Source organism: Erinaceus europaeus, chromosome 13 (genome assembly GCF_950295315.1).
Source record: "Erinaceus europaeus chromosome 13, mEriEur2.1, whole genome shotgun sequence".
NCBI classification, from domain to species: Eukaryota; Metazoa; Chordata; class Mammalia; order Eulipotyphla; family Erinaceidae; genus Erinaceus; species Erinaceus europaeus.
In genome coordinates, this window is record NC_080174.1 from 39,131,698 (window position 1) to 39,148,170 (window position 16,473).

At 41.6% G+C, this 16,473-nt stretch overlaps 1 protein-coding gene across 2 annotated transcripts in view; it reads left to right on the forward strand.

Moving 5' to 3' along the window:
* The first annotated feature begins 16,158 nt into the window (after positions 1 to 16,158).
* RCAN3 (RCAN family member 3) overlaps positions 16,159 to 16,473 on the forward strand; it is a 49,122-nt gene continuing 48,807 nt past the window's right edge. For both annotated transcript variants that reach the window (XM_060205552.1, XM_016187932.2), the window contains exon 1: positions 16,159 to 16,358. The gene's annotated coding sequence lies outside the window, so the exon portion shown is untranslated. The remainder of the gene's footprint in view (positions 16,359 to 16,473) is intronic.

Sequence of the window (16,473 nt, forward strand, 5' to 3'; positions counted from 1 at the left end):
GGATTATGTGCTGTCTTTTTTATGGCTTGCTAACAGGATTTAATTTAGAGCAATGTCTGAAACATGATAAAGTCTCAATAATACTAGCTGTTGTTGTTATTTATTTTTATACTAGGGAGCAATACAAGTAAAGGCAAAGAGACATAAGATAGAGGTTCAAGAGCTGAGTACTTAGATTTAGCTTCCTGCATTTCATTTGCATCTTGAGGCTATACTCTGCTCACCTCAAGAATGGAAGGGAATTACCATTCCAAGTCCAGAATCTCATATACTCATGAATGCTTTTTGTTAACAGTTTTAATCTTATCTCCAAGTTTATGGGTATCTTTTTCAAGACTTCCCTTGCAAACACTACCTCCAAAATTGCAAAGTTAGTCTTTGGCTAGGTCTTCCAGACAACACTGTGTGCAGGCTCAATGGCCTGAATGTTTATGTCTGACCCAAATTTATTTATTGAAATAGTAGTATGATGTTATTTGGAGATGGAGCCCTTGAGAAGTAACTAGGCATGAAGATGGAGGCTTCATAAATGAGATTAGTGTCTTTAAAAAAGAATAGAGTTGACTCGGATAGCCACCTTGCTCTGCCATGTAAGGATAAATGAAAAGACAGCTATAAACCAGGCAGACAGTACCCACCAAAACACTATTGTCTGGCACCATGATGTTGGACTCCCAGCTTCCAGAACTGAGACATATCTATATCTATTGTTGATCAAGTCACCCAGTTTATGTGTCATGTCACAGCAGTCTGAACTGATAATGACAAGTCATTGTGCTTCAGTGCAAAATGCAACCTTCTAGGGGCTAGCACTAAGATGCTGAGGCTGAGACCAAGGCCCTGCAAACCTTTCTGCTTTGTGAGGGAGACTGATGCTGCTGGAGAAGAGAGGACTTGCTCCTTGCTATTTCCTGTTTGATGTGTCACTTACCAACAGTTCTTCCTTTCTAGTCTAGTGGCAATTTGAGCTGAGCCTTATAGTTCTGTCCAGCTCTTACACAACCAATTTCATGAAACCCCTTCTTAGCAACACCAGACCCACTGCTCAGAGCTCTGGAGCCGCCTCTTATCTTTTTTCAAATGATTTTATTGACATAATTCTCATACCATACTCAGGGAAAACACATAATTCAATGTTTTCAAAATATTCATGGATAAATGCAAGCCTCCTCACAGTCAATTTTAGGACATCTTCATAATCTCAAAGATAAAAAATAGTGTTGATATATTTTTTTTCTCTTTTTGCCACCAGGATTATCACTAGAGCTCATTGCCTGCACAATGACTCCAGCATTCCTCGTGGCCTTTTTAAATTTAATCTGGGGGTTAATGATGTATAGTACAGTGATGACACATAAGTGCAATGCCTCGTCTCCCCATGATAGGTGTCTAGATGTCTGGAAAAGGATCACTCCCCTAACCTAGGGCATTCATGCCCATTATCCACCAGGATGCCAGTGTCCCTTCATCTCATCCCACCCCTTCCCTCACCAGAGCCCTTTGCTTTGGTGTAATATCCCATACTAAGTCCAAGTTTCATCTTTTCCCTTTCTTTATACTTTCCTTTCCTTCTTAAGTTCCACTTATGAGTGAGATCACTTGATGTTGGTCCTTTTCTTTCTGGCGTATCTCACTCAACATGATTATTGATCATTTTTTACTTTATTAGTTTTATTTTCCTTTGTTTTCTGATCAACAGAGAGGAGTGGAGATAGAAAGATAACTGCAGTACTGTTCAACCATTTGTGAAGCTTTCCCCCCTGAAGATGAAGACCCTGCAAATGGAGACCAAGAACATGAACCCTGACTCTCATGCATTGGTAATGCATGGCAATGTGTCTATTCAACAAGGTGCACCACCTCTGGACTTGAGGTGATTATGTTGAAGCTGATATGTGGAATATAGGGTTGAAACACATGAACTTACACACATTCACTGCCAAACTACAAATTGTCTCTAAGACTGTGAGAACTATGGTAGGTATTGGTAGATATTGGTAGATAGAGGCACAGGACTCTGGTGGTGGGTGCAGTGTGAAACTATGATTTTATAATCTTGTAAACCACTAATAAACTAAAGAGAAGGAGGCAGGTAGGGAAGGATGGAGGAAAGGAGAGAAAGAGACAAGGACGGGGAAAAAAGAAAGGAAAAAGAGGATTATTTGGAGTCAGGGAAGTGCCTTGGTGGGAGATTACCTCTCATATAAGGGACTCCAAATTCAACACCTACTGCCTTGTGGGAGCAGCAAGAAGAATTCCACAACAGTGTGTATGTGTGGGTGGGTGGGTGGGGTGCTTTACTCTTTTCCTTCTATCTCTTCCACCTTTCTCTTGTTCATTCTAAAAATAGAAAAATATATATATTTTGGGCCACAGAGGTAGCTCAGTGATAATACACATGAATGCAACCCTACATATGTTTCCTTTCCAGCACTACATTTAAAAAATAATGAAGGGGAGTTTGGGAGATGGCTCACCCAGTAGAGAACACATTTCACCACCATGCTCAGAGACCCAGGTCTGAGCCCTTGGCCACCACTTGGGAGCACCACATAAAGGAGATGCTTCATGAGTGGCACAGCACTTGTTCTGTGCCACGTCTCTTTCTCTCTGCTTTTTATCCTTCAGCAAAAAAAAAAAAAAAGCAATAGGAGTGGTGGGATCATGGAGGTACAAAATCCTGGTGGCAAGAAAAATAAGAATTAAATATATAGTCATATGATCCATAAATGCCAGTTTTGGGAACATACACAAGAAAATTAAAAGCAGGGAGTCAAACAAATCTATTTGTGCACCCATGTTCATAGCAGCAATAACCAAAAGATGGAGGTGATGCAAGTGCCCATTGACAGATGAATACAGTAAATTTGGTATAACACACAATGAATTTTATTCAGCCCTAAGAGGAGGGACTTCTCACATATATTGCAACAAAAATGAAACAAGTATATTATATTCAGTAAAATAAGTCAAGAGGAGAAATACTGTATGATCACTCTCTTATGAGGTAATTAAGAGTAGTCAAGTCCATGGAGACAGAGTTGAAAGGATGCTGCCAGTAGCTGAGGAATTCTTTTGACCATTTAGTTATCTAGTTAACAACTTTGCATCTGGGTAACTATTTATTTATGTATTTATTTATTTATTTATTTGGTAAAGACATCCTGAAATCGAGAGAGGGATAGAGAAATAGAGAGACAGAGAAACACCTACAGCTCTGCTTCAACACTCAAGAAGCTTTCCTGCTGCAGGTGGTTACTGGGGGCTTGCACCTGGGTCTAGAGCATTGTAACATATGAGCTCAACAAGGTGCACCACCACCTAGCCCCACAATTCTTTCTATTAAAATCTCTCAGTGCAGGGTGGGGGGGAGATAGTATAGTGGTTATGCAAAGAGACTCTCAGGCTCCAAAGTCTCAGGTTCAATCCCAAGCACTACCATAAGCCAGAATGGAGTAGTGCTCTGGCAAAAATCAGTCAATCAATCAATTAATCAGTCAATCAATCTCTCAGTGTAGGGGGAGATAATATAATGACTATGCAAAAGACTTTCACTGCACCTCCATAAGCCAGGCCCCCTCCCCTCCCCTGTCCTTCCCTCTTGGTCTATCATAAAAATAAAAGTAAGCAAATCTTTCTGAAGGTAAAATAACATGGATCCCTGGATTATTCATGCAATTACACATTTTTAAATATTCTACTTTCTTCCTTTGCTCCTGTATTCATCCCCCCCCACACACACACACACACACCTCCTGATATGGGTCAGTCTGACTCTCTAATCAGGAAATAATATTTCTTGACAAATTCAAAGTCCCAATACTTATAGAGCTTCCCCTTCTAGGTGTTGCTGCTGTGTAGCCCATCTGCAGTAAAATCAACAGCCTCTGAGTCTGCAGAAATAGAACAATGATTCGCTTTCTTTTAGAGCAACACAACAAGATGAAATCTCATACGACATCTGAGCTTCAGCATACACTGAAAACAGAATTCTTGTGACCAATCCTCCAAATTAACCAGCAGCTTTTAAAAAATATATTTATTTATTTATTCCCTTTTGTTGCCCTTGTTTTATTGTTGTAGTTATTGCTGTTATTGATGTCGTTGTGTTGGATAGGACAGAGAGAAATGGAGAGACAAGGAGAAGACAGAGAGGGGAGAGAAAGACACCTGCAGATCTGCTTCACCACTTGTGAAGTGACTTCCCTGCAGATGGGGAACTGGAGCTCGAACTGGGATTCTTACACCAGTCCTTGCGCTTTGCGCCACGTGCACTTAACCCTCTGCGCTACCACCCAACTCCCAGCCAGCAGCTTTTTAAAGATACACTTCTCTTCATAAAATGAAAATTTAATCGCTTTTGGTGCTGAGGAGATGTAATCTTGGTTATATAAGAAGACTTTAATGCCTGACGTTCTGAGGTCCCAGGTTTAATCCCTGGCACCACTATAAACTAGAGAAATGCTTTGGTTAAAAAAATAATAATAACAATAATAACAATGTAATAGTTAATTGTCGGCATCCTGTTACAATTTTATAGTTTTCTAGGTAAGAACAAAAAGTTAATTTGAGCCCCAACACTATCAGTGAAAGAGGTATTATGATTATCCCCATTTAGCTAAAAAGGAACCAGAATTAAAGCATGTGGGATTTGCTCAGGGTTAAGCAACTAGTCAGCACAACCAGAATGTCAGGTTGCAGTTTTTGAAGTCTTTTAATAAAATACCCAGCACTGCATGTACAAAGTGGTGCTCTGCAGAACTCCTACCTTCTGCAACCCAAGAACAATCTTGATACTCCCAGCGGGGGAGAAGTGACAGGAGGAAGAAGATAAAAGGGCTCTCAACTCCAGCTCCATCTGCGCCCAGAGAGAGAGGAGGAAAAGGAGAGGGACATATGGAGGTAGTAATGGTGTTATGAGTGGCTTGGAAGAGAAGAGAGGAAAGGACCTGGAAGAAAAGAAGGTAATTATGTGTAAATGTAGAAAGACAGTTGTAGAAATGATGGTTGGCCCATGTCTACAATCTTAGGGGAACTGCAGTAGCTTGCAGTGGAGAGACTGAAGATTCAGAACTCTATTGGTGGGAATGGTGTGGAACTATACCCCTGTTGACATGTAATCTTGTAAATCAATATTAAGTCACTAATAATTTTTTTTTAAAAAGTGGTGCTCAAGATTCTCTATGTAATGTGAAACTCTTACTCTACTTCATATGAAACAAATAAAATAAATCTTTAAAATAAACACATGAAACACAAGGAGATAATTGCAATATGATGTTAAACAAAATAAATAGGTGAGCCAAGTCGAATGATTATAATGGCATACACAGTCTTACAGAAAAAAAAAGAGAGAGAGAGAAGGCAATGCCCCCAAAATACTGAATAGTAGCTATCTCAGCATTATGAGATGGCATAATAATTATACAAAAAGACTTTCAGGTAGCCTGGTGGTAGTGTACCCAGTTAAGCACACATATCACCATGTGCAAGGACCTGCTTTCAAGCTCTTGCTCCCCACCTGCAGGGGAGATGCTTCGTAAGTGGTAAAGCAGGTCTGCAAGTGTCTCTCTTTCTCTCTCCCTTCCCCTCTCAATTTATATCTGTCTTGTAAAGTAAAATTAGAAAGGAATAAAAAAAAAAAACTGGCCACAGGGAGTGGTGGATTCACAGTGCTGGCACTTAGCCCCAGCAATGACTCTTGTGTGTGGGGGGGACTTTCATACTTGAGGCTTCAAAGTAGCCCAGGAGTTGGCACAGTGGATGAAGTGTTGGGCTTTCAACCACGAGGTCCTGAGTTTGATCCCCAGCGTCACATGTGTCAGAGCAATGCTCTGATTCTCTCTCCTCTTCTCCCATAAAGAAACAAGCAAAGAAATAAACCAAACCAAAAATCTCTTATCATTCCTTTTCCCAACAATAGTGAATGTGATAAGGAACTTCACTCATGTTGCAACTCTCTTCCTTGGGGAATGACTGTATTTCTAGGAGTGGAAGACAAATGAGTGTGTTACCAGGAAGGCAGTTTAATTTAAGGCTCTTCATGAAAATGTACCATCTGTGAGGCAAATCCCACAGGAGATCTAGAGTGTGTGGCAGATCGTGAATGTAAATATCTAGGACATCCTGTTGTATATCAACAAGCCTTTGAGAAAGAGAAAGAGACTAGTTTGTAGGCAGACATTTATCTCCTGCCTTCTTCCTTTCTCTTTCTTTTTTTAATATTTTAATTTGTTATTGGATAGAGACAGTGGGAAATTGAGAAGGGAAAGAGAGAGAGAGACACCTGCATCTCTGCTTCACCATTCGTGAAGCTTCTCCCCCCACCACAGCTGGGAACCAGGGGCTTGAACCTACATCCTTGTGCACTGTAATGTGAGCACTTAACCAGGTGTATCACTGCCTGGTCCCCCTCTTCCTTTTCCTCTACATGCTTCCTCATGAGGTGATTTCTCTCTAATCAGAAGCAACTGTTTCCTCTCTCTCTCTCTCTCTCTTTCACATTAACTGAGAACTTACTATATACCAGAATCAGATATTGTTGAAAATGCTGGTATATATCAGTGAACACAGTAGTTCCTGCCCCCATGAAACTGATACTGTACATGAAGAGTTAGGCATTGAACTAGTAATTGCATGATTAGTCTCTTAATTACAAATATGATAGATATTCAGGGAGCTGTGGGATGACTTATAGAGTATATCAGTTGGGATTTGGTTTGGCTGCAACAGACATCTAACTATATATACATATTTTACTGCTCTGGGGAATGAACCCAAGACATGCACAATACCGCCTCTGAGCTGAGTTTTTCATTCTTTATTTTAGAGAGAGGATAGAAACAGGAGAGATCCAGAGCACTGCTCCACTATTCATAGAACTGTCTTCCATGTGGTGCTAGGGCTCAAACCCAGGTCTCAACACATGATAAGGCACATGCTCTACCAGGTGAGCTAGTTCCTTGTGCTAGAAAAATATTTCTTTCAGGGCCAAGGACCTGTAGGGGGAAAGCTTCACAAATGGTAAAGCAGTGCTGCAGGTATCTTTGTCTCTTTCCCTCTCTATATCCCCATTCCTCTTGATTTCTGGCTATCTCTATCATGTCGGGGTCTCCGGCGGGGTGATCTCCAGGGTAACGGACCGGTTCTTTCTAGAGTAAAGACACCGGGGAGACTGCAGCGTGCTCAGAACTCGTTTATTAGCAGGTGGACATGAGTTAAATAGAAAACCAAACAAAGGGAATTATTATTGAAATATGTCAGAAATTACAGGTTTCTTAAAGGTTGGCTTGCCGCTATGGTAGGGGGCTGGTATGACAAGAATTGATGTAGATACATAAAGGTCAAGATAATTAGTCTCCTGATGCAGGCATTTAATTATCCAAAGGCGTTTGAGAGGAGGAAAGGGGTTGAACCAGTTAAGGCAAAATAGAGAGAAGATAAGCAAGGTTTGATGCAAATTGAGGACATCAAAGGGCACTGCTAGGAGTGTGTGATAAGGTGTGTTCTCCTCTGTGAACTTTGAGTAAGTGAATCTTAAAGTAGGCAGCCATGTGGCCTGCAGTTAATGGGGAGAAGTATTGGGGTTTCTGTGGGCTTGAGAGACTAACAAGGCAAGCTAAGTCTGGGAGACTTTTTCTCTCTTGGCTCACCTCTATGACGAGAGAGACTTACCAGCGGGGTGTCTATCCAGACCTCCCTCCAAGGATGGGAGAGCTCCCCTATGCTCTACCAAGCTATCACATAGTCCCAACACTACCAAATAATAAAGATAATAAAAAATAAAAAAAGAAAAACAGTTATTTGCCAAGAAAAGGCAACCTAGGATTGGTACGGCAGCTCTGATATTACAAGGCATCCAACATCCTTATCTTTCTGATTGACCATCTTAGCATATGACATCCAACTTTAAGGCTACCTCTTGGTCCAGAATGGATGCTAGTGTTGCAGACATCATATCCACACTGCAGAGAGGAAGAAAAAGGAATACTAAAAAGACGGTGACTCACTTGGTTAAGCACACATAGTACTATGTGCAAGGACCCATGCAAAGACCCAGGTTTAATTTCCCTACTTTCCACCTGCCGGGGAGGAGGGGATGCTTCACAAGTGGCAAAGCATGTCTGCAAGTATCTTTCTTTCTCCCTGTCTTCCTGTCCTCTCTCAATTTCTCTCTGTCCTACTGAATGAAATGGAAAGGAGAAAAAGAAAAAGAAAAAAAAAAAAAAAAAGGAAAAATGGCCACCAGGAGCAGTGGATTCCTAGTGCCAGCACCGAGCCCCAGCAACTAGAGGCAAAAAAAAAAAAAAAAAAAAAAAACAAGAAAAAGGGAGTCGGGCAGTAGGTAGCACAGCAGATTAAGCGCACTTGGCACAAAGCGCAAGGACCAGCTTAAAGATCCAGGTTCGAGCCCCAGGTTCCCCACCAGCAGGGGAGTCGCCTCACAAGCGGTGAAGCAGGTCTGCAGGTGTCTATCTTTCTCTCCTCCTCTCTGTCTTCCCCTCTTCCATTTCTCTCTGTCCTATCCAACAATGACGACATCAATAACAACAACAATAATAACTACAACAATACAACAACAAGGGCAACAAAAGGGAATAAATAAAATAAATAAATATTTTTTTAAAAGACAAGAAAAAGAAAAGAAAAGGCAAATTGTATCTCAACTTTTAAAAAATATTTATTTATTTATTTTCCCTTTTGTTGCCCTTGTTGTTTTTCATTGTTGTTGTATTATTGTTGTTATTGATGTCGTCGTTGTTGGATAGGACAGAGAGAAATGGAGAGAGGAGGGGAAGACAGAGAGGAGGAGAGAAAGATAGACACCTGCAGACCTGCTTCACCATTTGTGAAGTGACTCCCCTGCAGGGGGAGCTGGGGACTCGAACCGGGTTAGAACAGGGTTCCTAACGCTGGTCCTTGTGCTTTGTGCCACCTGCACTTAACCTGCGCTTAACCTGTTACACTACCACCCAATTCCCTTACTCTCTGCTTTCTGCCTGCAGCTGGTCCCTGGTCTATCAGTACATGCTCAGTTAGTGAAAACATTTCTTTCTTAGTAGCTTTAACTAGGTAGAAATAACAGTTATAGCTTCTTTTAAAAAAGATTTTACTTATTAATGAGGAACATAAGAGGAGAGAGAAAGAGCCAGACATCACTCTGGTACATGTGCCGCCGGAGATTGAACTCAGGACCTCATGCTTGAGAGTCCGATGCTTTATCCACTGCACCACCTCCCGGACCACTGTATCTCTACTTTTATTCATGTTTTACTGGGCAAATTAAGCCATAACTAGTCGCAAGAGAGGCAGTATTTACTATGTTGAAGAAAATTTTACTTGTACACTGATTACAAGCCAACTAATGTTTACTGAGCATCTGTAATGTGTTTGATAGTTTATGAGACAACCCTACAAAGCAGGTATCATCAATGTCATTTAAAAGAAAAGTCAAGTTCAATGGGTTTAAAGAACTTTCTCAAAGCTCAATTAGTTCATGATGAAGTTGAACCTCTGAAGTATAAGCTTTACTATAGTATCTTACTGCTTCCAACAAGCAATTCTTTTTTTAAAAAAAAGTATTTATTCTTTTTTGTTGCCTTTCTTTTATTGTTGTAGTTATTATTGTTGTCGTTGTTATTGGATAGAACAGAGAGAAATGGAGAGAGGAAGGGAAGACAAGAGAGGAGGAGAGAAAGATAGACACTTGCAGACCTGCTTCACCACCTGTGAAGCAACTCCCCTGCAGGTGGGGAGCCAGGGACTTGAACCGGGATCCTTACTCCAGTCCTTGTGCTTTGCGCCACCTGCGCTTAACCCGCTGCACTACCTCCCAACTCCCCAAGCAATCCTTTTTAAAATAAAGTGATAAGGAAGTTCCTCAAACTTGTCACTGTGTATAGTTAAAGGCCACTTGTTTTTGTATTTAAAATACATTGTGCTATGCAACCAATTAAAAGAATGGAGTAGATCTGTGAAAAACAGACCAGGTCTGTTTTATTCATGTCTACATTTCCAATTCCTACAATAGTTTCTGGAAAACAGATATCTAATAAATATTAATGGTCTTTGAATGTTTCTTTGTGCCGCTTTCCAACCAATACCACTCCTCAGATAGAGACACTATTCTGGTGCCTATCACAAATCAGTTTTGAGGGGGTTGGGTGGTAGTATACCTGGTTGAGTGCACGTTACAATACTCAAAGCCCCCAGTCCCCACCTGCAGGGAGGAAGCTTCTCCTTCCCTCTCGATTTTTCTGCCTCTATCAAATAAATATGTAAAACACTTTTAAAAGATTGGTTTTGCCTTTCCTGGAACTTTATATAAATAGAATTATATATCCATTACCTTCAGTGTCTTCTTTTGATATTTATTCCTGTTATTATATATACAGATATATTAACGGGTCATTATTTCTATGACTGTGTGGTATTTAGTTTTTAGTTCAGTTTTTTTCTCATAGGACAGAAAGAAACAGAGAGACATATCAGGGCACTGTTCAACTCTGGTATATGTTGGTGCCAGTGACTGAACCTGAACCTCCAGGGCCTCAGCCAGGAAAGCCTGGTGTGCTACTACTGGTGTGATCTCTCCACCCCTATCACTAGTGGAATGTAACTCAATTTGTACATTTTTATTTTTATGGAATATTTCAACAGTTTCAACTGTTTTAAAACATTTGGAGTGCCTTAAGTTTGGGAATATTATGAGTAAAGACACTAAGGACATTCTTATACAAGTCATTTTGTGTATAAAAATTTCCTTACATTTCACTAGGAATGGAATTTCAAGATCAAAGAGTAGGTGAATGTTTAGCTTGACAAACTGATAGGTTTCAAAAAATGGGTTGTATCCTTTGACATTCCACCAGAAACTTATGATGAGTGTGAGAAAAAGATCTTTTATCACTTCCATTATTTCCAGAGCATAAGGACTATTAAAGTATTGACTTTGGAATCTATTCAAATAAGAATTTTAAAAAATCTAAAATGAAATTACCTGACTGGAAATTCTCATGAGAGGCAGGATGTGAGCTATTCAGGATCTATAGTATTATATGACAGCTTCTTCTTAAATTTTCCAGGACAGCAAAATGCTTATCAATCTTGGCACAGGTTTCAATGGATCCAACCACAAAGGATCAATTTCTCTTTCTTTTTCCCTCTGCCTGTAACTCAAAACTCACAATGATGAGAAGAGGGAAGGAGTATTAGAAATGTGAACCTATCTAAAGTTCATTCATAACAAGCATGTTTTACACATTCTGTGCCCAGCAACTTGCTAGATACAATGGTAAAGAAATATGATGTGGCTACTGAGAGAGCCACAGCAATATATTAACAGCAACACAGTCATAGTAGGTGACTTCAACACCCCATTCTCTCAACTGGACAGATCATCCGGGCAGAAAATCAATAAATGAGGCAGCTAGATGAGGAGATAGACAAACTAGAACTATTGGACATTTTCAGAGTCATTCACCCCAAGAAACTGGAAATACACATTCTACTCAAATCCACATGGGTCATTCTCAAGGATAGACCATATGTTAAGCCACAAAGACAGCATCAGCAAATTCAAGAGCACTGAAATCATCCCAAGCATCTTCTCAGACCACAGTGGAACTAAACTAACACTTAACAATCAACAAAAGATTAGTGATTGTTCCAAAATTTGGAAGCTCAACAGTATAATTTTTAACAACCTCTGGGTCAAAGAGGAAATCAAGGAAGAAATCAAAATGTTTTGAGACTTCAATGAAAATGAAGACACAAGCTATCAAAATATTTGGGACAGAGCTAAGGCAGTCCTGAGAGGGAAGTTCATAGCCATACAAGCACACATTAGGAAATAAGAAAAAGCACAAATAAGCAATCTGATTGCACATCTTAAAGACCTAGAAGAAGAAGAACAAAGGAACCCTAAAGCAACCAGAAGGACAGAAATCACCAAAGTTAGGGCAGAAATCAATAACACTGAGAATAAGAAAACCATACAAAAGGTCAATGAAAGTAAATGTTGGTTATTTGAAAGAGTGAACAAAATCGACAAACCTTTAGCCAGACTCACAAAACAAAAAAGGGAGAAGACCCAAATAAACTCTCGGGCAGAAGTTGAAAAACAAGATCAGAAGAGAAAACACAAGTAGAACCTAAACTGGAGTTGGCATATTGCATCAAAGTAAAAGACTCTGGGGTGGGTTGGGGGGGAGAATACAGGTCCAAAAAAAGATGACAGAGGACCTAGCGGGGGTTGTATTGTTACATGGAAAACTGGGAAATGCATGTACAAACTATTGTATTTACTATCATATGTAAAACATTAATTTCCCAATAAATAAATAAATAAGAAATGTGATATGGAAGACTCCATTCCTGCTCCCCAGTTTTTCACAACCTAGTTGATGGAAACTCTTTCTCTGTCTACCATGCATGTAAAGGTTGATGCTGTCCTGGATTCTGACTGTCTCCATTTTTAAACTCTGCATCACACACTCTCAGTGGGCCTCAGTTGAGCCCATGATTTCAATTACACATCATGCCTCCAGACCTATGTCTTTCAAACATCCCATCCCTAGTTCTTCTTGAACGCTCTTAATTTGCATATGATTCATAAGTAATCTTTTTTTTCTTTTTTTTAGCTTTGTCCTTAAAAAATAACTGTGGGGACTGGGAGATAGCTCACTCAGTACAGTATACACTTGCCATGTGTGAGGCCCTTGGTCTGAGCCTAAACACCACATGGGAGTACACTGGGTGATACCAAGGGAGCTCCATGAATGGTAGTACAGTGCAGTGGTGCATCCCCTGTCTGTCTCTCTGAAAGAAACAAAGTAGAGAAAAGCTGAAGGCTACTTAGCATTGTATCCACACATATAAGGCCCTGGATCAGTTGTCCAGAACCACATAAGAGAAACACAATTTTAAAAAAGTAGCTAGAGGGGGTCAGGTAGCTAGCACAGCAGGTTAAGCGCAGGTGGTGCAAAGCTCAAGGACAAGCATAAGGATCTGGGTTCAAGCCCCCACTCCCCACCTGTAGGGAAGTCGCTTCACAGGTGGTGAAGCAGGTCTACAGGTGTCTATCTTTCTCTCCCTCTCTCTGTCTTTCCCTCCTCTCTCCATTTCTCTCTGTCCTGTCCAACAATAACAACAATACTAATAACAATGATAAACAACAAGGGCAACAAAAGGGAGAAAAAAAATTTTTGAAAAAATTAGCTAGGCTCATACTATTTGGCACCACTTCTTCCTCTAAGACTATAGTTCAAGTCACTAATATCTCTAGCCTTCACTATCACAATAGTTCTATCAAACTAATGTCATTTCCTGTTTTATTCATTTCACTCTCTCTCCAGTTAGAGAAATTCAAATTCTCTTCAGTGAGTGTAATCATCAGGTTCCAGCAGAAGGTTAGTCTGAGAGTTTGGTAAATATTACATACAAATGTGTGGGAAAGGTGGATGGAAACAAAAAGGAATGCTGACATTCTGAGGCTTCTGACATTACCACTTCTTGGCCAAGAGAAAGGAGACTTTACCAGAATTAGCAAAGAAACTTGTACAAAAGGCTTTTATAGCAGAAGCCCCAGTATATGTAAGTAGCCAGCCTGCACTGACCTAAAAGGGTCAAAATCTGTGGAATAATACTCTTACATATTCATTCTCTCCAACCCTCTGATCTCCTTCCATTGTCTTCTGTTGGATAAATTAAAATGTAAGTCAGAGAAGGAGCGACCCACTGAAGCAAACCAAACAGTTCTGCCTCTCAAGACACAAATTAGAAAGGAAAAGGGCAGAGAGCATATATGAAGGAACAAATGGAAAATAAATCACACAGGAAACCACTATTCCCAAATTCTTAGTATTTAAGATTTGAGAGCCGCTGACCCTATCTCAGCTCCAAAACTGAGCACAGGACCCAGGCCTGGGCTATCAAAATATTGCATGCCTCTTCTCAAGAGCATGGTCTAGTGATGTATGAGTAACCCAATTTAGACCAACAAATCAGTCCCTGAACTTTCATTGACAGCATCAAGAGGTAAGGATGTGATTTGAAATTATAAGCTGTCATTTTCCCATCTCACTAGGGGAAAGGCAGCCCAAGAATTATAAAATCAACTCAGAGGAAATAGAATTAGGAAATGGACGCCAAAGACTAAATCTAGATATTATAACCTGAAGTCCCTGACTCCAGCCATGCCTGTAACTCAGCAACTTACAGGAGTCAAAGGACTTTTTTTTCTAACTCAGTTTGAGTAAAAAAATCTCTTGAAAACCTTTAATACCTACTCCCTAAACCAGCAAAAAGGTATACCTATATGTCTCCAAATATACCATAATTTCTATGAAGTGCCCTTTCTCGTGTTTCCACCTAGAAAACACCTATGCAAATATCCTCTTAACTGTGTAGCCTTTTTGAAATTTTCCTCTGCTTTGCCAATACTTCACAAATGCTCCTATGGGGGGGGGGGGACAGTTTCATAAAATTTTATCACAATTAGTTGTTGACTTATCTGTCTCTCTTGTCCTGAAGAGGTAGATTTGTCTGGCCTTACCCTTGCAAGCCCAATTCCAGCAGAGGACCTAACACATCAGGGAAACTGGGTTGAAGAAAAATAGTCCAGTCTTTGGGTGGAAGAAATCTAGACCTCTCAGATAGTTATGTGTTAAAGCACACTAAAGATCCTCAAGCAGGGGAATACAGTTCTTCCCAACCCGTTTGTTCTAAAAACTCTATTTTTTAAGTTGTTGGGATAATTTACCACAGTTTTTAAGGTAACTGTAGCAAACTGTCTCTCCACAATGTTTGTTAATTGTTGTTAATGAAAGATCAAGATCGGGGGGGGGAAGCAGACTGGAAGCAGCATAAAGAGCAGAAGCAATGGTGAGATAGCAAGAGGAGGAGATCCATTGGACATACTGGTGGGGTTAACTGTTAAAGAGGGGTTGGGGTTATAATCCAACCCATTTCCTAAATTTAAATATCACAACGATTAGGTGTATTCTATACTCTTTAATCCTTCTTCCTGCCTCAGGGCTCAGATGCTGAGAGGTTAACAACATTGCTCCCTGAATTCTGACCTTCAATTTGCTTCATTCTGCCTCTGAAGGGGTCTTGTGGGGGTGATCAAAGCTGATTTTCTTCTAACTGCATACTTTTACCACAAATTTCTTCCCTCTATTTCCCCTTCTGGGAACAAAGGGAAGAGACACTGTCTCCCAAGTTTGGCAGTGATGACTGGGAAACCTCGAATGAGTTGTAACTTTGGACAACTCAGTGAAAAGTTTAGGCCTTTGCTCTTCCACTTGCAAAATAGGTATGATTATAATCTATAATGCCTCAGGGCTTCTGGCTTCTCGGCGAATTAAGAAAGGCTGTGCTAGGCAAGTGTTTTGTAAAATAAAAGTAAGGCTGGGCTAGGCAAGTGTTTTGAAAATAAAGCACTAAAAATGTAAATATTATTAACATTGTACATAAAGATGAGAGGCAAGGAGAAAGGGAGAGGGAGAGGGAGGAATGGTTAGGGAGATGGGGGATATGGTAGAGAGGGAAGAGAGTCAACATTCAGTAGGCACATCTGGGTGCTACCTAATAGCTGCTTCTTCTTGAGCAATTAAGCACATAGAAGCCCTCCACATCTAGAAAATGAGGATAATAATATCTGGTTCGCTGGTTACTGTGAGGTTAAATGAGGTAAAGCTCGCGAAACACGCGGCGCAATGTACATAGTAACTGGACCTTGGTAAACGTTCATCTCATTCCCAGCTACTCTTGTAAGCAGCAAAATGGAGCTAGCAGGAAGAGGAGATAAACTATTTCTGCTCACGGAGGAAGACAAAAAGATCGCCAAACGTCCCGTCCTATTAGAGACATCTCTGCCCCAGGTCCCCCGCCCTGAGTGACAGCGCGAGGCCCGCCCCGCGAAGAGGAGAAGCCCAGTGGTCGCGGCCAAGTGCGCGGGCACGCGGCCAAACCCCGCCCTGTCCCCACGGGCCGCGCGAGGGGCGGGGCCGCTTCCTGCCCGGGACCGAACCCGCGCGCCTCCTCCCGGCCGCCGACCTCGGGCGCTTGCGCCGCGCGCTCAGCCGGGGAGGCGAAGGGGCGGAGCCGCGCGGGCCGGGTGCGCGCTCTGCTGGCTGCCTTGCTCGACCCAGGAGCGCGCTCCCGCTGGCGGTGAGGGCGTGGCGGCGGGGCTGCGGGCGCCTGGCGCCGCACTGACTGCGCCGGGGACAGCTGCCCGCGGCGGCTCCCGAGCTCCGGCTACTTGCTACACACCCGGGCGACCGGGTTCCCGCGTGGTCCGTTGCGCCGCCCCGGCCTCAGTCCTGGCAGCCTTCCTGCAGCGGCCAAGCGTGCAGGTGAGTCTCGCCGAGCAGGGTGGGGCCGGCAGTCGGCTTCCCTGAGCAGGTTTTGCTACCAGCACAGGAGGAGGTGGAGCGAGCAGTGAGGTCAAAAAGTTAAAATAAGAAACGG